Below are 26,958 nucleotides of genomic sequence, written 5' to 3'. Positions count from 1 at the left end.
ACCATGTGGAGTAGCAAAAAACACACTGAGCTGAGGATCAGGGTCCCATAAGCTCAGTGATTCACTCACTATATAACTTTGGGCAAGGTGCTTAACTTCTGTTTCCATTTCTCATCTATAAATTGGGGATGATAATGCTTTTTTATCTTACATAGTTATTGCACAGGTCAAATGTGGTAATAATTTCATTGATTCATTTTCTCCTTCATTCAGTAACCGCTAGACAGTTGAGATAGAGAGATGAGTAAGAGCCATGGCCTGTGTCTACAGAGCTTACGGAGTGGCAGAGGTAGACATAAGTTAACCTGGATAGAAATAATTGTTGGCAGGAAAGGTGTGGGAGGGGGATGAGGAGTTTAGGGTACTGTAAGGGCTGTGGCTGACCGTGTCCTATTAGGTGAGTCTGGAAGGGTGAGGAGTTGGTCAACTGATGAAGGAAGTTAAGTGAAGCAGCATGCATGAGGTTGCAAAGGAGTTTGGCACAAACCAAAATTGGAGAGGTCAGTGTGTAGGGACTGAAGTCCTTGTTTGCTGGGAACAGTCCCCGTTGTGGCCCAGAATCATTATTACTAGGGCCTTTTGCACTCTAAAGCATCTCTGGAGGAGAAATTACAAAGTGCTCTCACTCTCATGCTGTGAGCACAGTGGATTGTTAGGCTAGGGGCACACAGGGACAGACTCAGGCTTTGCAGGCTGTATGAAAGGGTTCGGTCTCTGCCCCCAGGGGGAGTAAGTACCAACTGGAGGGTAAAAGATGGATAATAATATTTAGGATTTCTGTGTGTCTGCATTATGCTCTGTGCTTTAGAAGATGTAGTAGGTGCTCTTGCCATCCCCCATGCTATATATGAGGAAACGAAGCTTTTCAGAGATCAAGCAACTTGTTCAGGGCCAGGCTTTGCCTAGTTAGTAGCAGAGCGCTGATCTAAAGCCAGGCCTCATTCCAAAGACAGGGGTCTTTAACCACTCTGACACTACCTCCTCATGAGAAGGTCTTGTGCTAAAAATGTATTCTGTTTAGGGCTCCTGCTGCTCTGAACACTTTGCTCACTTTAGTACATGCTTATTGGAATGAACTGAAGCCTCCACGGCAAAGTTTCCCTGCTCTTCTCCAGAAACGATGGACGTGGGTGTCAGGACAGATGCAGAACACTAGCAGGAATAGCCACTGTAGCATAAGGGCTCAGGACTAAGGCCCCATTTCTGCCAGCTGTGACCTGAGCAAGGCCATTTCACTTCTCAGGCCTCATCCCTTGGGTCTTCTTCAAGGACACACCAGTTGTGAAAGGGCTGTGTAAGCTGGAAGACACAACCATGGTAACAATAACCAAGCACATGGCAAACATTTGTTGAGAACTTTCTTCTTACCAGACTTATGTTAAATGATTAATGTATTTTTTTTCGCTTATAATCCCTCAAAACAACCCCATGAAGTAGGTACTATTATCACTATTTATTTATTTATTTTTAAAGATTGTATTTATTTACCTGAGAGAGAGAGTGCACCCATGTGCACAAGCTGGGGGAGGGGCAGAGGGAGAGGGAGAAGCAGGTTCCTTTCTGAGCACAGAGCCTAACTCAAGTTTCCCTGATCCCAGGACCCCAGGATCATGACCTGAGCAAAAGGCAGATGCTCAACCAGCTAAGCCACCCAGGCACCCACTATTATCACCATTTAATATGTGTGTAAATTGAGGCACAGAGAATTATTAACTTATCCAAAGTCACAAGCTGGTATTTGGAGTCGGCTAGGGCTCTTAGCCATTAATTAAATAATTAAACAGTTTTATCCACTCCAAAGAGGACCAAGTGGCTCTGAACCATTTCTCCTGAGTCTGAGAGTGGCAAGATGGGCCGAGGGTATTCAACAGGGGGTGAGGTGGAAGGTGGAGAGGCAGTGACTTGTGGGGGTTCTGTCCAGGAAGAGACAAGCAACCTCAGGTCAAGGACCCCCCACAGGGTTTGAGGGGTTTGAGATGGCCAGACAGGGCTGGAGAGGGATCAGTGATGAAACTCAAACCTCTGAGGACACAAATAGGTCCCTTTCTTCACCCCAGAGGCTTGGTGAATGGGGCAGGACTGCCATCTGGGGCAGTTTCCAGGTGGACTATATCTGGGGCACTTCAGGGCCGTCACACGCTTTCTTTCACCGGTCGGTCAGCAAACACTGCGCAAGCCCGGACTCCACTCCCACTAACTGTCATATTTGAGACTTGATGATGTATCAGCCACTATTTCATATTCTGCATGCACATTACTCAAATTAGCTTCAAATCCCCCTGAAAGGATTTATATTCCTGTTTTGCAGATGGGGAAACTTGAGAGATAAGATCTTAAGCCCAAGGTCCCATAGCTGGCAAGTGGGTTTGAACTTGGACTGCTCTGCCTTCCTCAGTTGCTGGGCAGGGTTGTCTTCACTGATGGAATACTGTGTGGAGCCATCTCAACTCACTTTTACGGGCCACCGGCTCTGTGGTGGGCCCTACTGGATGCTTTGGTGGAAGGTCATTCATTCCATGTCGGCTCTGCTAGGGAGCCCCGGGTGTGGTGCTTAACCCTCCTGGGCTTCTGTGTTCTCACCTGGCAGGTGGGAGGAATAGCAGCACTTTCCCCGGTTGAGTATCCGATGAAGTACCATGCAAAGCACTGGAGGTGGAGCGTGGTAACCAGCGGGCACTCCAGAGTGTCCATCAAAGGAATCTTCTCCTCGAGGGGACCTTGTGGTGTGACTCCTTTATCATTCCTATTCCAGCCTGGGGCTGGTACCCTTGAGAAGACAGAAAACATCCCTTGCCTCTGGGCAAAAGTAGACCTTGAGCTACTTTTAGCATCATAGGTGCTGTTTCTTCTCACCCTCTCCTCTTCCTCCCTTTCCACATACAAGCTTCCAGGTGGACAGTTGGATAATGGCCGCATAGATACCTGTGAAGCCATCAACCTAATCAGAATAGTAAAGGTAGTCATCGCCTCCTGGAATTTCCTCAGGCCCCCTATCTGCGCTTTCCCCATTCCCAGTTCCAGGCAATCACGGATCCTCTTTTTGTTACCATAAATTAGTTTACATTGCTAGCATCTCCTATAAATAAAACCATATAGTAAGTATTCCTTAAAAAATTCACTCCTGGGGCACCTGGGTGGCTCAGTCGGTTGAGCGGCCAACTCAGTTTTGGCTCATGGTCATGAGCTCATGATCTGGCTCATGATCTCAGGGTCATGAAATCAAGTTTCTTGTTGGACTCCGTGCTGAATGTGGAGCCTGCTTAAGGTTCTCTGCCTCTCCCTCTGCTCTACCCTTCTCCTCGTGTGCTCTCTCTTAAAAAACAAAAACTCACTTCTTTTATTCAGTATAATTATTTGGAAATTTGCCATTTTATTTCAATCATTCCTCTGTATTGCTGACTACAAGTCCATTGTAAATATTGACCATAATTTGTCCATTCACCTGCTGATGAGCATTTGGTGTGTTTTCAGTTGTTGGCTATTAGGAATAAAGCTGCCAAGAACATTAGCCTTAAGTTCTTTTTTTTAAAAGATTTTATTTATTTATTCATGAGAGACACTGAAAGAGAGAGAGGCAGAGACACAGGCAGAGGGAGAAGCAGGCTCCATGCAGGGAGCCCGATGTGGGACTCGATCCCGGGACTCCATGCCCGAGTCGAAGGCAGGCCCTAAACTGCTGAGCCACCCAGGGATCCCAGCCTTCTTAAAAGTTCCTTAAGGTAAAATGGTTGGGTCAATGGATGGATGGGTGTTTGACTTTCTTAAAAGCTGCCAAACTGTTTTCCAGGTGGTCGCAAGCTTTTACATCTCCACCAGCAACCTGTAAGCGCTCCATTTGCTCCACAGCCTCCCCAAAGCTTGGTATGTCAGTCTTTTATAATTTTGCCCTTCTAATAGACAAGTAGTGTGTCTTACCATGGTTTTAATTTGCATTTCTCTAATGGCTAATGATGTTGAACATCTGGTCACGTGCTTATTTACTATGCATCTGTCTTTCTTGGTAAAGCGTGTGTTAAAATCTTATTCCGTTTTTAAAATTGGGTTTTTAGATTATTATTGAATTTTGAGAATTCTTTATATATTCTAGACACAAGTCCTTTTTCAAATACAAGATTCAAAAATATAGTGGCCTAGTGTGTGGTTTGTTCTGTCATTCCCTAGTGTTCTCCTGAAGCTTACTGATGGTTCAGTATTTTCCTCTGTGTTTGATTGTGGCTGGTCTTTTCTGTTCATTGTCTTTTTCAGTGTTGACCCTGCCTTTAATCTCACCCAATTCACTTCATCTCAGACATCATAATTTGGTTTAGGTCTTTTCTACAACTTCCATGTCTCTACATGTTCAGTCTTTCCCTCGAGCTTCTTGATCACATGGAATACATTGATAATCACTGTTTTATGTCCTTGGCTAATTTTACCTTGTAGGTTAGTGTCGATTGGTTGATTCTTCTCCTCATACCAGGTCGGTTCCTCCCCCTGCCTTGGGTAGTCCTCAACCAGGCACACTCCACTGCATAGGTGAGGGGACCATGCGTAGATCTCAGGAGTCCTCTCTCTCTCTCTGTGAGTCTCCTTCCAGCACTCTGCCCTGCTAACTCTGCCTCCCTTGGTCTTTCCAGACTCCCAGCTTTCTCTCTGCAAATCAAGGGGTCCATATGCCTTCATCTGGGTCCTCAGCCAGTGCTGTGGCCCAGAAACTCACTCAGGCTATAAATGGGGTCAATTATAAGATTTCCCCAATTTGTGTCCCATCTTTCAGAAATCATGGTCCTTCCTTGCCTAAAAGTCCAATGTCTGGAGAACCATTGATTTTTTGTTTGTTTTTTTTTTTTAGTTGTCTTAGGTAGGAAGGTAAATCTGGTCTCTGGTACTTCATCTTGGCCAGAAGTAGAAGTCTCCAGAGTTTCTTTAGTCATAGAGAACCCTTAGAGTCTCTTGTCAAAATTCTCCTTATTAGACATTAGGAAGCTGAGGAACTACCCATATATTATGTACAGTACATAGTTTGGAGTTTAAAGGATGTAATGCGCCATATTTGGTGTTGGGATTGGAAACATGAATGCCATTGAGGCAGAAGCTAGGTTGTAAAGGTAACTGAATGCGGGGAGCAGGGCCTATCCCGTGGTTGGTGGGGGAGGGACTGAAGAATCATTTTAAGTTTAGAAATGGCATAGTCGGGCTGGAAAGCCTAATTAATATTTACACATCGCTTTTTTTTTTTTTTTTTTTTTGGTAGTTGGATTATATTCACCTCTACTTCTAGTAGGGAGCTGGCACAAGATCATGTGTTGTACTTGCTGAGCTCTGGACCATAGTCTGCTCCCATCTGTGCAGCTCTGGACACATCAGTTCACCTCTCGTGGGCCTCAGTTTCCACAGCTGTAAAATGAGAATCCTAATACCTGTATCCACATGAAGTGACTGCAGTGAGGCTTCGATGAGAATGACAGAGGTCTGACCATGGACTTCAAGTGCCCAGTACGGTGCCTGGCAAATAGCCCTCAGGAACGATGAGCAATTACTAATCAAGAAAGCTGAGTCTCAGTGAGGCTGTTTTGATGTGGTAACAGAGCAAGCAAGCCTCCACTTCAGCTCTCTGACAGCTTGCCATGTCTGTGATCCTCTAAAGCAAAATTTAATCCAAAAGATGTAATAATGATTGGTTGAGGCGAATCCCGACAGGGCCACAAAGACATACGTAGTGGTGGCTAAGGAGTATCCCCTGCCCTCGGCCGTTCCCTGACCCAACGGCCCTAGCCCGGCCTGACATGACTTTTCTGAGCAATGCATGTTGGAAGCTGTTGGATTTCTGCCACACAGAGGGCTACATTTAACCAACTAGAATGAAGAGTCAGAGCTAGACTGTGGTGTGCCATGGTTTGTGGTCATATGTTTTAATATGATGTTTGGGGCAAAATTCAACTGTAAGAGGCTCCATCACGAAATGAAAGCTTTTATTTGTGTATGTTCTCCCATGGTCCAGACCTTTGTACTAGCCATTCTCTCCGCCTCAGGTGCAATGTCCTCTTGATTCGATGCTTCCTGCGTGTCTGATTGCCGAGCGGGCACTCTTTCTTCAGTTCACAAAGACTATTAAACCTTTCTTGACTCCCCCAGACAGATGATATATTCTTTCTCTTGAGATGCCTCTGCATTTTGCAAATACTGCCATTTTCATAATAGTCTTCTTTCCTTTTCTCTCTCTCTCTCTCTGTCTCCCCTTAGACCCCAAACCCTTTGTGTCAGTAGAGCGACACTACCTTTGTTTACCGTGGAACCCGTGCAACCTAGGGTAGTGTCTGTGCTCAACACCTATTTTTGGATAAATGAATGAATGCACAGACAATGGGAATATAAGGTGAACTGATGTAACACTTGCACATAGTAGGAGCTTTCTTTTTTCATTTCCGTGCCTTATATTAGCTTGAGCTTTTAGATGCTCATATGTGATCTTGCTTATCTCTCTCTATTTATCGTTATTTACTGTCACAGGGCATTCTGGGGGCTCAGCAGATGCTGGCTGAATGAATGAGCAAGCAAGCCTTATGCCTTAATTGCTTTATCTCTTGCATGAAATGGTTGCATTAGATAATGTATCACTCGGCGAGTATTTCCTGAACCTCTGCCATGTGCCAGGCAGAGGCTGCATCAGTCATGGACTGTATCCTTGAGAAGCCTACAGACTAGTAGAATTCAGACAGGCACTGCAACCCAAGATGGAAGGTGAGGGGTCACAGCTTGGGGTGTGGCCGAGACTGATGGGAAGCCACCGAGACTAACGCCAGGCCTGTCCTGTGGGATGTGGGTGGGACTCAGAGCTCGATGCAGCCATAGCTGTGAAGAGAAGATCCAGATCGCATCTCCTCCACACTTCCCAGCCAGAAGTCACCTTTTGCTCATTTGTTCTCATCCTGGCACTTGATCAAACCCCTTTTAGAACACTGGCTCCTTTTCTGGAGAGTTAATGGTGATGGTTAATCTTATGTGTCAGCTTGATCAGGCCATAGGCCACCCTGACATTTGGCCAGACATTATCCTGGTTGTGTCTGTGAGGGTGCTTTTTGGTGACATTGGCATTTTCGGATTGGTAAACTGAATAGAGCAGAGCGCCCTCCCTAATGTGGGTTGGCCTCATCCAGTCACTTGAAAAAAAAGGAGGGAACTCCTCCTGCCTAAGGGCTGAGTCGGGACATCAGTCTTCGCCTGCCTTTAGATACAAACTGGAATATCAGCTCTTCTTGCTTCTCAAGCCTCTAGCTTCTTCTGGACTGAACTTTGCCATCAGCTCTCCTAGTGTTCAAGCTTTTAGCCTCTGACTGGAGCTGCACCATGGCTTTTCTGGGTCTCTGGTGTGCTGACTACAGGTCTTAGGATTTCTCAGCCTCCGTAACTGCATGAACAAACTCCTTATTATTGATCTATTGATCTATCTGTCGATGGATCTATCTACCTACCTATCATCTATCATCCATAATATATATATATATATATATATATATATATATATAGAGAGAGAGAGAGAGAGAGAGAGAGAGAGAGAGAGAGAGAAAGAGAAAGAAAGGGAGAGATCTGTTTATTTCCCTTTCTCTCTCTCATCTCTTACTATTTCTGTTTTTCTGGGGAACCCTGACAAACACAGAAGGTGAGAAAGAACCTGCACTTTCCTTTCTATTATTATATCCATTAGCTTATTCATTTTATGTAATACCCCTCTGAGGATGGATGTAATTTCCAGTTTATGGATGGGAACAGTGAGGTTCAGATTGGTGAAGCAACATTCCCAAGGTCACACAACCAGCAAATGAAAAAATCAGTTTAAAATCTCATTCCCGGGGCCCCTGGTGGCACAGTGATTGAGCATCTGCCTTTGGCTCAGGTTGTGATCCTGGGGTCCTGGGATTGAGTCCTGCATTGGGCTCCCCGTAGCAGAGCTTCTCCCTCTGCCTATGTCTCTGCCTCTCTTTTTGTGTCTCTTATGAGTAAATAAATAAAATCTTTAAAAAAAAAATCTCATTCCCAGGGCACTTGTGTGGTGCAGCTGGTAAAACATCTGACTCTTGGTTTTGGCTCGGTTGTGATCTTGCTATCTTGAGACCACGCCCCACATCCAGCTCCATGCTCAGTGTGGAGTCTGCTTGAGATTCTCTCTCTCCCTCTCCCTCTACTCCTCTTCACCATGCTCTTTCTCTCTCTAAAATAAAGCACTAAATCTTTTTTAAAAAATAAAAATAAATAAAATCTCATTCCCTTTAGCATCATAGCCTATGCTATTTCTCCTCCACTTGACTACTTCCTTCCCTGCATGTTTTATCTCTCTGGTAGATACTAAGGTTTTGGTGGATGGAAACCAGTTCTAATTATTTTTCCTCTGCTTGTCCACCTATAATTTTTGTGCTTAGCACCATCTCTGGCACAGGAGGGGAGGGTGGAGGTGACCTCAGGGATTGGTGAGTGATCTGTCTGGATCAAGGGACTTCTCTGCAGGACAAGACTTTAGACACCTCATAGCCCTATGCATCCCTACTTTTACCTTTGCTTCCAGTGTAGCTCTCTTTCTTCTCCATCTCCATGCTGCTGTGAGTTATTATATGGCCATATATTCCCCACGGTGATTCCAGTGTGTTCTTAAGTTTGCAGTGAAAAGTCAAGGATCACACTCCCTAGGAAACGCTTCCTCAAGCCCCTTCTGGCACTTTGACTTGCCTGTGCCACCTGGGCCGGGAGCCAGCTGTGCAGCGGGGTTGGGGGGAGAGAGTGTGGGCTGAGGAGGACAGGGAGACCCTGACAGCTTGCTGGGCCCATGCTGGGGAAACTCTGGCTATAAATAGAAGGAATACTAAGCTGAATGTTTTTAATATGCACATTGAATTCATTTACTTAATGAAGAATTTTCCTGGAAAAGAGAGCTGAGCTGTCAGAGCTGAGCTGGTTTGGAGTACGATGTAAAAGAAAAACTCAAGAGAATTATTTGCTGTTTGGATTTATGCTTTTAAAATAGGTCACAATAAAAAGCAACACTGTAGGGGCAGAAATCAGGTCAGTGTTCATCAGGGCTGGAGGTGGGGGCAAGGGACTGACTGGGAAGGGGCAGGGAGGAACTTTCTGGGGTGAGGGTAGCGTCTTGTATCTTACTGGGGCAGTCAGTTACAGCTGTTCACAGAATGGTTCATCCAAAATAAATGAGTTTTACTGTATGCAAATTATGCTTCAACAGCTCTGATCTATCATGTCACAGTGTTCCGGCCAAGGGAGAAAGAGGAGGAGTGGAGAATGAAAGTTTTCAAGCATCTACTTGGGGTGGAGTTCTCTCTAGCTTCTTTAGATAATTTATCTTGTTATATATAAAACCAAGGTGAGTTAGAGATTATCATCTGCCTTTTGCAGATGAAACAGCCAAGATTGGGCGATCACTCCGGGTGCCACATAAACTCCTACTGGACCTCATGAGGAGGTTTTGGAATTCCATAGTGACCTCCCTCCACCTCCCCGGATGTTGGGAGAGATAGAGCCAACAAGTCTGGGAATACACAGAACTGAGTTTGTGCTCCTTATATTAAATGCTTCAGACAGCTCTATGCTCTTTCTCCAAAATGTTCCTCCATTCTGTATTCTTTGGCTGTTTCTGGCTGCATCTGGGAAAAGGTCTTAATAAGGTGCTAATGGTCTTTAACAGCTTTATTTAGTACCTTTCGACCTCCCTTTTTATCAAGTGTGCTTGACTTTGGACAGATGTTGAAATCTGAAAGGGGGTAGGGTGCGCACTGTAGGGCCTGCCATCGTTCCTAGACCCCATTCCCGAGGCTGACATCATTAATCAATCATGTTACTCTATGAACTCTGACTTGCTCTTGCCATCCTTCATGCCATGGACTTCTGAGCAGTGATTACTAACCCATTTGATTTGGTCCTCAAACTCAAGAGGCTATATTTGCCATCATACCTGTGTTTGGGAGGCCTAATGTAGGTGCATTTATAAATTGAGGGTGAAATCTTATCCTTTTCTCTGCTCAAACCTGGAACCTGGAGAAAAGTTGGCATGTGGATCTAGTGGCAAAAGTAGAAAAAGCACGGATTAGACAGAGTTGGACTTGGACATCAGCTCTGTACAATGTCTGCCCATCTCTCCCACAACACTCATCGTCTTCATCTTTGAGACGGGTATGATAATAGTTCTCCAAAGGTGTCATGGTGAAGTGTAAATCCTATGAGATTACTCATAGGAAACAAAACTCACCATGCCCTCAGCTCTGTGCTAAGGACTCTTAGATGCATTAGCTTGTTCAACCCTTATAACAAAGTAATGCGTAAAAAACTTTTTAATCTGCCTTAAATAGGTGATACTCCATTTGTTCAGGTCACGCATGAAAGAGTGAGGTGGTGAAGCGAACTCAGGTCTGACTCTGAAACTCATACTGTCAGTCACAAGCTACACTGTCTTGTTCCTGGCATGGGGCAGGCAATCTTTGGGGTGCCACATCCCTTATTGCAGGACCGAGTTGACTGACAAGGACTCAGACAAGACTGGCTCATACATCAGACTGGTACAGGCCCCGAAGAGAGGACTGGTACAGGCCCGAAGAGAGGAAGAAGGCCTCTGCAGCAGGGAATTCTGGGAGCGGTAGAAGGTACCAGTACCATTTTGGGGATCCTGCTAGTCTGTATGGGGCCTGTGTACAAATTAGAAAAAAAAGTGGCTCATCTGGGCTAAAGAATTACAAAAGTCACTCCTTCTGGGAAGGCACAGTTCAATAGGAGGCAAGGCTTAGAGCATTTAGATGAAAAAAAAAAATGGGTACTTTCTTCTGGGTGGAGGAATTAGTACAGGGTGGCATTTCAGCAGGCATTCAGTAGTTTGACTGGTGTCTTTGTGCAGTACACAACCTGTACAACAATATAAAGTGACTATATCTTGACAGTTGGGAAAGGCAGTCTTAGGGACTTAGAAGCAGGTGAAAGGTGAATGTCCCAATAGGTAATTTTGTTAGGCAGATAACATCATTGGCCTGAAACGGAACTGGATTCAGCTCGGAATGATTCCAAGGCCAGACTGACTGATAGTAAGAATTACTGAGGTCGGAGTGTTTTTTAGTAAAAAACACAGATTTATCAGCCCCTTCCCCTGAACAATCTGACTTAGTAAATCTGGGATGGCGAATTTTTAGGATCCAAAAAAGGTTTAGGAAATACTATTCTATCCCCTGCCCTTCACACAGTATTGCTACTGTCTCTGTTAGTAGCCTTGATAACCTTCTGGCCTGTTGGACTCTCTCTTGAGAGCAGGCCACGTCTGCGTCCATAGCACAGTGAGCAGGGTCTGGCACATACAATGAATAAAATAGTCAATCAACAGAGAAACCGTGCATCCACTGAGTGGCTTCACAGTCCAGAGAATTCTGGCTTACGCATCATGCTGTTTATTACTCTCTGCCAAGGTAACCTCACTTCCATGTCTGTATTCCTTCCCTGCTTCCTCCCCTCTTCCTACTCCCTTAGCCACCATCTATTTTTTCAACCTACCCTTGCAGGACAGGACCCATCATTCTGGGAGACCCTTTCAGACTTATCGAGAGCATGGCATGTTTCCTGATAGCCACACCTGCTTCTGGGCCTGGGTGCTGCTTCTAACCCGCTGCGTGTGGTTGCACATCTTTAGCTCTTCTTTCCTCCTGGATAAAAAGGAATGGTTTTGCAGTATGATTTCTGAAGTCTCTTCTGACATGCCGGAATCCTCTGCATTGAATACAAGATTTCTGGTAAGTTCTGTAAGATGAGAAGGCTTTATCCGAGGCCTTCGCATTGGCATCATAGAGCCTGCTGGTTGCAGCCTGGGCGATGAGCAGCTGTAGTCTGGGATTTTCCTGAGGTCTGCTTTGCTGGTGGATGGCTTTCGGTCATGGGCCTGCTCCAGCAGGTTCTGGCCCCCACCACGGGCAACTCAATAAATACTGGCTGCCTGACGGATGTGTGGGATGGGAAGCCAACTGGATACTTGAGGGGCCCTGGAAAACATGGCCGTTCAAAGGCGGGCAGCTGTGCTGAGTCGTTTTCCAAGTGCACTTATCCTTCGGGGCTTTGACTAGCAAGCTCCATCGGAAAATCACAAGTGTCTGCTTCCAAGGGAATGGCTTCTAGTAATAATAATAATAATAAAAAGGAGCTTTGAAGGCTTCTTGGAAATCAGCTTCTATAAAATAGTGTTTTGAGAAATTGAGCTGCAAGTCAAGCAGAAACATGGATTGAAAGTCTCCCTTTGCATACTCATTCTTCTAGAATATTTTATTTTTAAATATGAAAATGATGGGTGCATATGGCTAAAAAAGCCAAATGGCATGGAAAAGTACACAATACAAAGCAAAAATCTCCCTCTGTCATCTCCCATCCCATGAGGTAACTATTTCTTCTTTGTGTATGTGATTATTCTGTGAGTTTACAAAAGTCAAAAAAAAAAATTATTGTGGTAAAATGTCCATAATGTAAAATTTAGCATTTTAGCCATTTTTACGTGTACAGGTCAGTGGCATTAAGTACACTCATGTGGTGGTGCAGCCATCCCCCCTGCCCCCCCGTGTCTCTACAGCAATTTTCATCTTCCCCCAGTGAAACTTTGTACCCATTAAACAGTACCTCCCCAATCCCACCTACCTCCATCTCTGGCAAACCGCCCTTTACTTCCTGTCCGTCTCTCTTTCCATTTGTCTACTCTACGTGGGGGGAGCCATGCAACATTTGTGTGACTGGCTCATTTCCCTTAACATCAACACATTCTTTTTGATTTTTTTTTTTTAATTTCAGGTAGGTCACCACTGTCACTCTAATTCTTATGCTTGTGTGGTATTATTTAATCTCTCAAACTTAAATAGTATTTATTGATTCCTGCCATGGGAGATTTAGGTCATTACTCTACTTCCAGAATCCCTTCTCACTCTCCAACTCTCATGCTATTAATTGCAGTTCTTCAAGTTATTTTTAGTATTTTGAGTAAGTGGTCCTCTCTAATGAGCCTCAGACTCATACCTCCAACTACCTGCTTGATGTCTCTGCCTGGATGCCTAACAGACATCTCAGACTTGCAATGTCCCCAGTGAAATCCATGGTCTTGGGCCCCACCCCTCCCTGCCTCTCCAACCCGCTCCCCACCAGACTTCCCTATTCAGTAAATGCCAGTGCCATCTTCACAGTGGCTCAATCTCCAAATCTTATAACCACCCTCTTTCCCTCACTCCTTTTTGATCTCCCTCATGTCTTATGTCCCAACTGATGGAAAGTCCTACTGACTTTATCCCAAAATGTGTCTAGACCCCATCCACTCCTCATTACGTCCCCTTGTCCAAATCATGGTCATTTCTCACTTGAATTATTGAGATATTCTGACTTATCTCCCTGCTTCCTCCCTGGCCTCCTGGAGTTTAAGTACAAAATAGTAGTCAGAGAGGTTTTTTTTTTAACATAAGTATCAGATTGAGTTACTCCTCTGCTCAGCCAGTGGTTGATTCTCATTCAGAGTAAGAGCCCAGTCCTGATGATGGCTGAGGAGGCTCCATAGAGTGCTTTTCAAACTGTAGTGTGCATAGGGTTCACCCAAGGTCTTGTTAAAGTGCAGATTCTGATCATGGGTGATGGGGTCTTGCTGGCTGAAGGATGACACTTTTACTGCGAGACCACAGGATCTTCTCCATAACCCACATGGTCATCTTCCCTCACCTCTTCGGTCTGTCTCTTATACTCCTCTTTCCTCTTCTTGCTCTGGCCTCAGGGTCTCTACGTGGCACACTCCCTGCTCAGTCTTTGCACTTGCAGTTCCCTCTGCCTAGAACTCTTCTCCCAGATTTGTAAGGCTCACTCACTGCTCTCCTTCAGGTCATTTCCCAAGTATCATTTCTCCTGAGACCTGTTCTCCTCTCTTTATTTAAAATGTCATTCCCCCCCCCAAAAAAAATGTCACCCTATTCATCTATGGATTTCTCTAGCCCCTGTCCCTGATTAATTTTTCTGTATAGCAAAGGTATGAACTATGGCCTTAGGCAATGGATCAAATCTGGCCCACTCCTTACTTTTATAAATAAAGTTTTACTGGAACAAAGCCATATGCATTTGTTTATGTATTGCTTACAGCTGCTTTCCTGCTATACAAAGTATTTGTAGCAGAGACCTAATGGCCTGCAAAACCTAAGATATTTACTATCTATCTCTTTACAGAAAAAGTTTGCTGACTCCCGCTTTACATCACTGATCACCATCTGACTCACTAAGTAAGTCATGCACTTATTTATAGTCTGTCTCTACTCACTAGAATATAATCTCTCTGATAAAAAAGGGTTTTTGTCTATTTTGCTCACTGTTATATTCCCGATACATAGGAAGGTGCCTAGTAGAGAGAGTCGCTCAATGAGTGTTTGTTGAATGATTATAAATTAAATATATATAGATATATTCATACAGTTTTACACACAAACTGATGGTTGCCAGAGGGGAGGAGATGTAAGGGTGAATGGGTAAAATAGGTGAAGGGGTTTAAGAGGTACAGATATCCAGTTATAAAATAGATAAGGCAGGAGGATGAAAAGTACAGCATAAGGAATATAGTCAATAATACAGTAAAAACACTTATCTTGGTGAGCATTTTGTAATGTATATAATTGTCGAATCACTATGTTATATACCTGAAACTAATTTAATATTGGATGTCAACTATACTTCAATTAAAAAGTCTCTCTTTCTGTCTTTCCTTAAACTGTTCTTGTGTCAACCGTTTAGACAATACTACTGATTTCCCATCGTGTAACTATACTTTCTGTCCTTTCACCTCCCCTCTCTCTTAACTCCTGATAGCCAACATTATGTTCATACTGTTAGTGTTGATACCAGTAATGTTTGGTACTATAATTATAACTAAATCTCACCTGTTTTGTCTATTGGTTAATTCTAACCCCTCAAAAAAGGCATCTCAAATATTATAATTGGGTAAACAGTATTTAATACAGAATATAGAAGTATTACTTAACCTATGGAGAAGAAATGGTTAATTCTAAGCTTAAGAGAAATATTCCTGTTATCAAAGGTAAATAGATTTCTTTCCTTACTCTCTGTCACTTAAATTCATATATATTTGGTTCATGATGTTTGTACAACTTTTCATTTTTCCCAAAGTTCCTAGTGGATATTTTAAAAATTTGTAGAATATGCAAATGTATTCACCATATATTAGAGGTCATGGGGCTTCTTAGCCTCTGATTTTGCAGTGGAATTTGCTTCCTCCTTTAAGATTTTTTTCCCACGGAAACTTCTGGCTCTTTCTTTCTTTCTTTCTTTCTTTCTTTCTTTCTTTCTTTCTTTCTTTCTTCTTTCTTCTTTCTATTTCTTTACGAGAGATACAGAGAGAGAGGCAGAGAAAAAGAGAGAGAAGCAGGCTCCATGCAGGGAGCCTGACATGGGACTCGATCCCGGGTCTCCAGGATCACGCCCTGGGCTGAAGGCAGGCGCCAAACCACTGAGCCACCCAGGCATCCCAATTTCTGGCTTTCTGTTCCAATTTTGATGAAATGCTTGCTGGATTTACTGCATGGCTGTAAAGCCAGTTTTTACATTTTACTTCTGGATTAGTTCCACTGTTTCTTGCATCATATTTATTTCTCTTTCTTAGCTTCCTTTTTCATTTTGCCAGAGTGTATTCCCAAGTAATTGTTTTCAGAAGAGGAGTGTGGGAGGTAACTGTACAGTTACCTGTTGCTGCTGTAACATATCACTACAAGCTTCATGGCTTAAAACAACACGCGTTTATTATCTTAACACTTCTATAGGTTAGAGGTCTGACATAAGGCTCACTAGGCTAAAATCAAAATATAAGCAGAGCTCAATTCCTTTCTGGAGACACTCAGGGAAAATCTGTTTCCTTGCCTTTTCTGGCTTTTAGAGGCCTCTGCATCCTTTGGCTCATGGCCGCATTCCTCTGCCTTCAAAGTCAGCAATGTGATATCCCTCTGACCATTCTTCTGCAGTCACATCTCCCTCTGACTGCAAAGGAAAAAGTTTCCCACTTTTAATGACCCACATCAGGGTCCTTAATTTGTTCATATCTACAAGCCCACATAAGGTAACATAATCATAAGTTTCTGGAATTAGGATGTGACACCTTGGGTGGGGAGTAGTCATTCTTTGCCTATTACAAAATCTTCTGGAGTCCCCCCAAATCCTGGAAATTCTTAAATTAGCTTCACACTGCTTATCAAGTTCTAAATCCAAAAGCATGTTCCCTCATAACTTCAGAGACACTCTTCCATGTCTTTTGGGGTCAGTGATTGTTGATACAAAATCTGAATGCAGTCTGATCCTTTGTCCTTTTCAGGCACATTTATTGCCAAATTCCCTGGCATCTTTTAGGATTGTCTTGCCACAATTTCACCAGGTCATGACTGAGAGTGGGCTTTCATTTTGTTTGTTTGTTTGTTTATATCTGTCATGTTTCACACTGAAATGATCCTTTCAACCTCGGAAGACTCGAATCTCTATTTAAGGATGAGGAATATGTTTTTTTCCCAATTTTTTTCTTTGATATCTATGCCACCCCAAGGCTTTCACTAGTAGCTCCATATCTGAAACTCCTATTATAGGAATTCTGAGCCATCTGGACTTGTTCTCCATTTAGTCTGACTTACAATTTTCACATATTTCCCTCCTCTTGTCTTCTGGTACCTATGCCATGGGATTTCTTTGACTTCATCTCCCAGAGGACTCATTTGGTCTCTAGCCATGACCAACCTATCATTTGGCTCCATTGCTGAAACTTTTTGCCTATTGGTGAACACAATTCATATTTCTAAGGACGCTTGACTACCTCTTTCTCATGGGGACAGTAACTTGGCTTGTGGTGAAATATATCTTGAAAATTCTCTTCTGTTTTTTCCTTATTTCTGTTGCATCCAGGCGCCACTGCTTGCTTTTTTTTTTTTAGTTTTGGGATTTCTATTTCTCATCAGTTTTCCTCAAATGTTGACCCAGTTGGCTTACTTTTATTTGTGACTCTCACTTGACAGCACAGGCAACTGGCTGCCATGGTTTCCTTTAGTGATTCAGGTCCACTTATCCAAAAGGCCTTTTCTCCAGGTGGGAGGGCTGATGGAGAGCTCTGTGTAGATGAGCAGGTCCTCTTGGATGGCAGGCTGGTCCTTATTGTGCATGGTAAAGAGTAGAGCAGTTTGCTTGAGCTCCTACAATTTCCACGGTGAAAAGGAATGTGCTGTGGGGTTGGAGCCCTGCAGCATACTTTCTTCCTGGTTGGAGGATCTTTCTCCTTTTTTTTCAGCTCAAGATGGTCTTGTGGCTTTGCCCTGAACTCTTCTCTGCCTCCATCCCCAGCTGTCATGCTGACTCTGGGCCCTCCTCAGGCTAGCCTTGATCCCTTCATGATGACCATCCCAATAACCCTTTCTGGCTCCCCAGGCCTGCTCACTCCTGTTCCCAGGCCATTCTAGGGCTCCACCATGTTACATTGGATCACACACTCACTGCAGTCTTCTGTGTCTCTCCCTGCCTCTTGTGTTCTAGCTTATGCCTCAGGCCTCAGTAATTGCATTTGCTTTCCACCCTTCAGAGATTTGTGTGTGGATTGCACCCAATTTTTTAGTCTGTTAATCAGTACTGTCAGGGATTTATGTATTCTATTTTATACATCTTTGTTAGCTGTTCAATGGGTCTTATCTGGGAGCCATGTCCGGTCTGCCATCTTGAACTATAAACCTGAAATTCTAAAAGTCCAAATGCAATTCAAATTGAAAAGAAAGAGCTTATATCATATCCTCTTGGAAATATTCTTCTTCCCTCTCTCCCAACCCAGCTTGTCCCAAGGCCTCTCCTTGGGATTCTACTGAGAGTACCTTTTGTTCTGTCTACCATGTCACATTGTGTTATTCTTTGCCTCTATATGTTTGCTGTGCCTCCAGGCTGTAGGGTCTTTGAGTACAGAGTCCATGTTCATCTCTAAATTCCCAGTGCTACACACATGGTAGACAGTCAGTGAATATTTACAGACTGTGAGTGCATTCACACCTACTATGAACATGGGAATCCAAGATACTACAATATGGCTTTAGCTTTCAAGGAATTCAGAGCATAGTGGGGACAACAGACATGTGTACTGATAATTCTAAGACAGCGTAAACAGAGTGATGACATGTGTGTGGGGCTACAGGCAGGAAAGCAGATAACTGTGCTTGAGGATGGAGAGAAGTCAGGAAAGCCTTCAAAAGGAGATTATATTTACGTTAGTTTTGAAGAGTGCATTGGGGATCTCTGGTCATTCCAGGTATATTAAAGCATTCCAGAAATAAGACAGCAGTTCAAAGTTAATTATGGCTGGGGTACAAAGTATAAGGGGGTACAGTGGCAGAGAAAGAATCTTAAGAGATAGAGATGGGGCAGAACATGCCCAGTGTCAGCAGTGAAAGTGGACACTTTGTACTTGATCCTGAGAGGTGCTGCTGGGGGCTTTTAAACAAGGAGTAGTATTGTCATATTGGCATATTGTAAAGATGTTGACTGTAGGAGAGAGGATGGATGGGCTGAGTCCTGAAGATTTGAGATATAACTGCAATAGTCTAAGTGAGAAGTGATGAGATTTTGACCAACGGAGCAAAAGCTGGGATAAAGTTGAAGAACTGGGTTTAGGGAATGGCAGGAGGACAGAACTGTGGGCTTTGGTAACTATTTCGTGTGAAGGACTGATGAGAAGGGAAGAGTCAAGCTCCTGGAGGCCCTTCCAGTGCTGGGGCTCTAGGATCCAGTGATCTCAGGAAAGGACACGCGTGCCTTTTTTTTTTTTTTTTTTGGTAAATCTCAAGTGAAAGGCAAAGAGGCTAGAGCAGCAGTGATTTATGAGATTTAACCAGGCTGTTTCAGTCCTTTCTGAAACTGCACATTTCAGCTGGAATGAGGGAAAGGCGTGTCTTCATTTCTGGCTTTGACAGCCAGGCTCCCCATTTCCTTCATAGGAAACTGATTGGGAGTGGGATGTCCTGGTGAGGTACATGAGATCAGCTTCTTGTCAAGTTTGGATTAATTTTTAAAGTGGGATTAGCATCCAACTGAAATGGATGTCAACTGCTTGGAATGCATCTTTGGATCTGAGTGATTTTGATATGAACCAAATGTAATCCCCTAGTAAAGTTTTTGTTTATGTGGAACCATCTTGATATCTCGATCCTGCCCCAAGTTTAACTCTTAGGAACCCTCCAAAAAACCCAAACAAACAAAAGGAATATATGTCTCTTGTATTGCCCTTGTGCATCTCTACCTCTTTTTTTCTTTAAATATACCCCTTAGTTCTTCTTAATCATGACAACACAACTCAAAAGCATCCAGGAAAAGTGAAGGAATAGATCTTACCATATACAAGCACTTTGTATGTGATAGGCACTCCCACTAATGGCACTGCATGGACCTGCACAATCACATTAAACATAAGAATCATGATCCCCATTTGACAGCTGTAGAAATTAGGCCTTAAAGGGGTCTTCAAGTTAGTAAATGGTAGAGGGAAGTCAAATGTAGTGCCATCTGATGTATGAAGTACCTATCATTGCCTGACATTATATCTGCATTACTCCATTTAATCCTCACAGCTATGGAAAAATGTAGAGACTTAGAGAAGCCTCATAAAAAGAGGCTTAGCAAGATTAAATAACCTCTCCAAGGTCACTCACCAGGGAGACCTGAGATTTTTGTTTCCCTTCTTTATTATAGGCCAAAGGTACACAATATATGTCTAAGAGGTGTTAAGAGGCATATGGGCAATATTATATGTCATTGCAGGAAAATTCTCCATGATGCTATTCAGATAAAGAGAGAACCTCTTTTGAAAGCTCTGTTTTCTTGGCGGCCATTCCTGAAGCCTTGAGTGTTGGAGAAGGTGGAAGGGCAGTAACTTATTCCAGGCCTTGGATTGGACCATTCCATATTCCACACACAGTGCCAGGACTTCAAACAGCCCTTTGAGGTGGGTGTAATTATTCCTGTTTCCTAGATGAAGGAACTGAAGTCCAGAAAGGTTGGCTAAAGGTTAAGTAACTCCTAAGTTTTCTACCCAGGTCCAGCTGACCCAAAGCCCCAGGTTTTCAGGATAGTCCTAACCCACTTGGAGGGCAGTTATTTAGAGAACCTGTGAAAAGGAAGAAAGTGATCAGGATGTGAGCCCTGGGTTGGTATTTCACTTGGCCCATTAAGGTCCCTTAAGTAGGTGGTGAATAAATACCCTTTGATGAAATCTGCAGATGATGCTAAGTCAGGCCCTCTGTAAACATGAGTAACATAAAAGAAATACGAATGACCCCAGATGAAGGAGATTAGAAGTGCAGGCAGGAAATAACAAGACAAGAGAGATTACCACAAGGGAAATTCTGAATTAAAACATGTAGGCTGGCCAGTGGGACTAACTTAAGCACCTATCAGTAGTTCAGAGCTCTGCAATTGGAAGGTCCACAGTGGTCACCGTATCCAGCTCCTTCATCTACAGATGAGGAAACTCAGACAGGAGGTGGAAATTAGCCAAGGCCATGGTCAAATGAATGGCAGAGCTGAGATGAGCCCCAGGTCTCCTGTCTCATAATTGACTTGTCTTTTCATTACGGCCCATGGGTTTCAGAGTCAGAGATCCTTAAACTTAACTCTGCCCTGTAGATGCTGTGTGTCTTCAGGCATGTTACTTAACCTGCTGGAAACTCACTTTTCCTATCTGGAAAAGTGGTAAAGTGATACATATTCCTTAGGGTTATTTTGGGAAATGAGTGAAATGATTGGTACCTGACATATAGAGGTTCAAGAAAGATTAATTCGCTCTTTCATTAGCAGCAGAGAAATGCTGTAGGGGCAACAGCTACGGTACAGGGTATGTTGTCTCCATTACCGCATACACGGATGGATACTGGAGGCTCTTGCAGAAAGATGGGCAGTGGATACAATGGGAACAGGTAATGCCATACAGCTGTAGTCAACAGCGTCTTCAAATGAATCTGTCAAAAATTTATCACAGAGGGCCTATTACATGCAGGATAGACTGTGTGCCACCTCAGGGGCTGCGGGATAGTGGGGAAGAATGATGTCCCCAGACCAAAGGTAGCAAAGTTTGGGAGGAGGAGGTGGGGTGTGAAAGGATGCAGACATTGTCTATAACCCTCCCCTGGACTGCAGTAGACCAGAAACGGAGGAGGAGGAGAAAGCATTCATCTTCCGCAAAGTTGGAAGCTTTGCTTATTACATTGACTTTGCTGAATTAAGATTTTACTTCAGGATTTTTTAAAACTATTTTATTTATTATTCTTTTTTAGTAATCTCTACATCCAACATAGGCTCATACTCACGACCCCAAGATCAAGAGTCATATACTCCTCCGACTGAGCCAGCCAGGAGCCCTTTATTAAGGATTTTAAATGACTACAAAACTTCTGATCATCTAAGAGTAAACAAGGCAGTCAGGGGCCTACCTCATCTTCATCAGGAATATAGGAAAGACTACCCCACTGAGCAGGTGAGAGACATATAAAGTTCCTTTATTGATTGCAACTCTTGAGTGGCTCGTGTGCGCTGGTCACATTAGCATTAGGATTCATTAGATTGTGCTCTTTACATTGGCTTGTTTGATTTCTTATGGGATGGTGAGTTCTTTGATGAAATCAGACTGATGGTTGGAAAAGTGCCAAGTACACAGTAGGTCCTCAGTGTGTATTGTGGACTGAGCTGCATAGAGGAAAAGTTACATGGGTGTGTAGTAGAGTAGACTTCTCCCAGATGCTGACCTTTCTCTTGGGTTGTCCAGCTTTCATCCATTCAGCAAGCACTTGTTGAGTACCTCATGTCATTCACCACATAGTCTTTTCTCTTGTGTCACAAGCGAGTGTGACACCATGCTAACCATCTCACCTTTGGGATTCATTGGGAACATACTTTTATTTTCTCATCTTTTGTCATTATCTTTGTATGGTTCTCCCTGCAGGCTAGGACAGTGTTGTTCACATCTCTGATCCCTAGCACAGGAGCCAGGATCTAGAAGCTGCTTGATAAGAATAGAATGAAAGGCTAGACGAGCAAATCTGAAATGCTTATAACACTCTAGATGTCAACTCTACCAAACTAGGAAGACAGCTCCAATACTGTCTCAATATTTTTGGAATGTAAATTCTGTGGTGTTAGATTAGAAGCTGCTCTGACTCAGATCCAGAACCCCCCCCCCAGCTACCTGAGAAGTATATGATTTTTTGTTAAGATGTGGTTTTGAGAATAATGAGGGCAGCAATATTCATCATAAGTGAGATATATGAAGGTATCTAGTAAAAGGATCTCTAGGTTGGTGCCTCGTAAACAACAGGCTTTGTTTCTCTCTCCATTTATGTATGATTTCATATATATATATATACATATATTTAAATTTATATTTATAAATTCATAATAATAAAATTGTTTTTAGTAGTAATATAATAATACAAACATAATATATATTGATAAAGAATCTTTTATAATTTATAATTATTTATCTGTAATTATATATTTTATACATATATATTTAACTTATATAATTTATCTATGTAAACTATATAAAAATCATATATTTATAATTTTATATAATATATAGTTATATATTATATATAAATTATATATAAAATTTTATTTAATTTAATTACATATAATTTTGTATATAAAATTATATATAATTTTATATATAAAATTTTATTTAATTATATATATATAAAATTATATATATATAATTTTCTAGACCCTCTTTCTCTTTGTTCTCTGTCCTTAAAACCCAAGGAGCATCTCAGCACAGGAGTCATAAAACTGGTTGGTAGTAACAGTCATGATCAAGGATTTGATCATGTTGGAGGAGAGCTGAAATCAAACAATATGATCTGATACTGTGGTGTGCAGAACATGGAAATGTTCTCCAACTCAAATGGTTTGGGTTAGAGCCCTGTCCCAGTCACATAACAACTCACAATCTTGGCAAATAAATTACTTTTCTGAGTTTCTTTTCATTTACCTTTAAAAGAAGTCAATAAGATGCCTGGACCTTTCTTGAGGGCAAAATCTGTGTCTTACTCATTTCCATGTTCTTGGCAGCTATCAAAGCAGCTGGTCTACAATCATAATAGCAATATACATAATAAGAAATAACTCTTTTTCTAAATATTTGAATGAATTCACTTAATCCTTACAGCAACACAAGGAGGTAGGTACTCTTAAGTTTTCATAAATACTTGGAGAATGGAATTTCACTCATGCATCAGTAAACAAAATTAGAGCCAACAATGTAGCAACACTAATGTGTGACTTCAAGTGCCTTGAAAATATAAGGTAGCATTTGTTATTCTATTTCTCTACTTTGATGTAGAGGACATGCTGCTCAGGCTTATCATAAAAAAGGGAGGGGATGATTTAAAGATATTTTACAAACATTGCCCTTTGTGCAATTTCATTTAACCTTTGAGTACAACTCCTTGAGGAAGATACAATTATCACATTTCATAGATTTGGAACCTGAAGCTCAGAATAATTAGGTACTTAGTGACTTGCTCAGGGGCTGTGCAACCATGCCATGGAAAAGTTATGATCCAGATCTAAGTGGGCTGTCTGCAAAGGCCAGGCACTTGGAGAGATGGCTAGGTAAGGGGAGAGGGGGAAACGCAGAGGGAAAAAGGAGGTGTCTGATAAGTTTGCAGTGGGTTAAAACAGAGGTTAAAAGCATCAAAAGAACTGAAACCTTGCACCCCACCCCTCCAACACCATTCAGATGTTTTTCTCATTCTGACAGTCAGAAGTAGATGTCTCTGAAGTACCTCTGTTCCCAGGGAAAGGCCAACGATAAGTCTGCTGGGAACTGTGCAGGATAAGGAGAGTGTTATTTCCAGAGAAATCTGAGAGGCTAAGCGGAGGTCAGGCATTGAGGGGTGTGTCTATGGGCTCTTTCACACAAGAACACCATGATCGCACTGGTTGGGTTATTCTTTTTACTCTTTTCCCGAATGCTGTTGAGGCAGTGTGGCACTGGAGGACTGGGTTAGAACTGAGGTAGGAGCTGCTGGAATGGGAGCTTGCTCTAACTTGCCTCAGTGTTGTGCCCAGGTCCTCCCCTGGGGATCTCAGACAACAGCAGGGGGTCAGGGCAGCTGACATGGGAAAGCCCTTCCTGTTCTAGAGTCTGCAGTCTGAATTTATTATTTTTTTTCACGTGACTTCCCACATCCTAGGGAGGGTACTTCAGTCCTAACCTTGGGAGAGGATAGGCACAACAATCTTTCTAAAGTTTACATTTCATCATGTCACCTCTATGCTTAGCCCTCTGGCAGGGCACTTCTGCAGGTTTCCCAATCAAGGAGTCCATTTGCTCTAAAAACCTCAGACACTCATGCTAATTAATTAGGTCGAGTGTGTGTGTGTGTATGTGTGTGTGTGTTGGTGAGGGGGTTACTTAACAAGTAGAGTCCCAGGGTTCAAGTCCACCCAGAACTAACTGTGAAATCTTGAACAAGTTATTAACCTCTCTGGGCTTTGGTTTCATGCTGTAAAGAGAGTCGTACTAGTGCCTGCCTGATTGGGTTGTTCTGCGGGGTGAGCCCTTTTCCGTAAAGCACCTAGAGGAGTGCCGGGCCTACAGTGAGCACTCCCTGAGAGAAGTTCTTTTCATGAATTCTCACCAGCTCTCTCATTTTACATGTGAGAAAATGGACCCTGCATAAGTTTAAGCAACTTGCTCGAGGAAGAATGGTGAAAATTTGAGGATATTTAAAAAAATATATTTTTTAAAGATTTTATTTATTTATTCACAAGAGACACATAGAGAAAGGCAGAGATATAGGCAGAGGGAGAAGCAGGACCCGGGATCATAACCTGAGCCAAAGGCAGATGCTCAGCCTCTGAACCACCTAGGTGTCCCTGAGGATATTTTATGATTGTGTCTCAACCCAGGACCCAGAAATGCCTGGGTTGTGCCCTGCTGTTCACTGTCTCTTCCTAACTGTGCTCAGTTTCTGCCCCACAACTGAGGCACGTGGTTGAAGCAGGAAGCAAAGCACACATGTGCTGGCCTAAAAGGGGTCACAGCCCAAGAACAGCACACTCCATGTAGCCTTGGACCAGACTGATGATTCCTCCCAGAAGCCAGGAGACTGGAGGGCCAGATGCTTGGAAAGGGTGACCTAGCCCCAACAGCAGTTGTAATTGAACTGCATCTTGACCATGTTCAAAGCCATTCACACACTGTCCCCATCGAAACTCCTCAACCTCATCTTTATGCTGTTTGTATTCAGGCCTCATCTGGATATTCTGTGTCCTGGGTCCTCTATACACCTGTTTGTTCAAGCAGGAAACAGAGTGGCTTGACACCCCCCCCCCCCCCCGCTGTTTTCTAATCCTTCCTGTTGTGACCAACAAAATCCTGAGTAAAACTTTCCATCTTATTGTTAATTTAGACTAAGCTTGACCAAAGGATCACAATGTGTTGGTATCATTTGAAACTGCAAAGTCTTTCCCAGGGCACACTGAATGTAGGTAAGGAGTCACCACAAAAGAAAACTGGCAGTGATTCAATCTGCATATGCACATCTTTGTTATTGAACCAAACAAGAAAAAAAAATGTATGGATTAATCAAAGTTTCTTGTGGAAATTAGATCTGCATTATATGATATGAGAAATTGGGTTTGGTAGCTATTATAGCCACAAAATAAAATTCACAATGATGGAAGCTATAATTAATAAACTGGGATGGAGACAATAAACTGATTCAGGGAATCAAATCTATACAGGATTGAAATGAAAATTTTATTTTGAAGAACATAAAATAAAAGTGAAATTAGAGAAATTAAGCATAATCTACCTATAGTACGATAATGATTTAAATTTCTACATCCATAAGTAAGGTCCATCCGTGGGGTAGGTGGGGTCAGAACATCTGAGGAATTCAAGAACAAAACCAACATCTGAAGGATCAAAATGAATTCTACTTAGCCCAGCACAGTGGCTTGTGTGACATGTTTGGTGACACATTTCTCTAGGAGCTAAGACAGTCCTGGCTAAATGTACTGTTTTACATCCTAATAAGATGGTCGTGCAATTCTTGATGACTTTACCTTCTGCTACCTGGGATGCCCTGTGTTTTCCAAAATGATCAAGGTCTTTTTCAGTGGTGTTTAGCAACAGATGGATGGAATGCAAACAGAAAATGAACATAGGGGGATCCCTGGGTGGCTCAGCGGTTTAGCGCCTGCCTTTGGCCCAGGGCGTGATCCTGGAGTCCCGGGATCGAGTCCCGCGTTGGGCTCCTGGCATGGAGCCTGCTTCTCCCTCCTCCTGTGTCTCTGCCTCTCTCTCTCTCTATGTCTATCATAAATAATAAATAAGTAAATATTAAAAAAAAGAAAAAAGAAAATGAACATAGGTTTCACTATGTGCTGTAGCTCCTGTAGAGCATCTGAAGCCATTTTTCCTGAGCATGGTATACTTTAGGGGCCAAAGTAAGTAGCTTCAACAGCTGACATTAAAAATGGGTGCCTGGGTGGCTCAGTCAGTTAAGCATCTGACTTCTGATTGCAGCTTGGGTCATGATCTCAGAGTTGCGGGACTGAGCCTCATGTCAGGCTCTGTACTCCGTGTGGGCTCTGCTTGAGATTCTGTTTCTCCCTCTGCTCCTCCCTTGTGTGTGTGTGTATCTCTCGCTCTCTCTAAAATAAATAAATAGATCTTTTAAAAAAAAACACAAAAAATACTACCTAAATATCACTTAAAAAAGAAAAAAGTACCTAAATCTTACACACACACACACACACACACACACACATAATTGGCCCATTAAACTTTTTCTAGAAACATTTCCTTTGAATGTCCCTTCATGACTTTAGTCATTTCCCAGTTATTGATTAAATGGGACACTGGATGGTTAGATATGGTTCATGCCTCCAAAGAAGGCAAGACACAGTCACTCA

The 26,958-nt window shown here is 42.8% G+C and overlaps 1 long non-coding RNA gene across 17 annotated transcripts in view; it reads left to right on the top strand.

The window, feature by feature from the left end:
- Positions 1-26,958, top strand: part of LOC144310657 (uncharacterized) — a 121,378-nt gene that overhangs the window by 77,668 nt on the left and 16,752 nt on the right. For 6 of the 17 annotated variants that reach the window (XR_013376313.1, XR_013376304.1, XR_013376307.1 and 3 more), the window contains 7 exons: positions 3,788-3,861; positions 5,234-5,874; positions 11,523-11,750; positions 14,194-14,246; positions 19,801-19,984; positions 20,836-20,954; positions 21,312-21,511. This is a non-coding gene — a long non-coding RNA (uncharacterized LOC144310657). Of the gene's footprint in view, positions 1-3,787; positions 3,862-5,233; positions 5,875-10,486; positions 10,623-11,522; positions 11,751-14,193; positions 14,247-19,800; positions 19,985-20,832; positions 20,955-21,311; positions 21,512-26,958 lie in introns of all 17 variants that reach the window. The other 11 variants (XR_013376309.1, XR_013376314.1, XR_013376305.1 and 8 more) reach the window with 6 other exon arrangements.

The sequence above is a fragment of the Canis aureus genome, chromosome 3, assembly GCF_053574225.1.
Source record: "Canis aureus isolate CA01 chromosome 3, VMU_Caureus_v.1.0, whole genome shotgun sequence".
In the NCBI taxonomy this organism is placed as follows: domain Eukaryota; kingdom Metazoa; phylum Chordata; class Mammalia; order Carnivora; family Canidae; genus Canis; species Canis aureus.
This window is presented reverse-complemented; position numbering and strand designations above follow the sequence as displayed.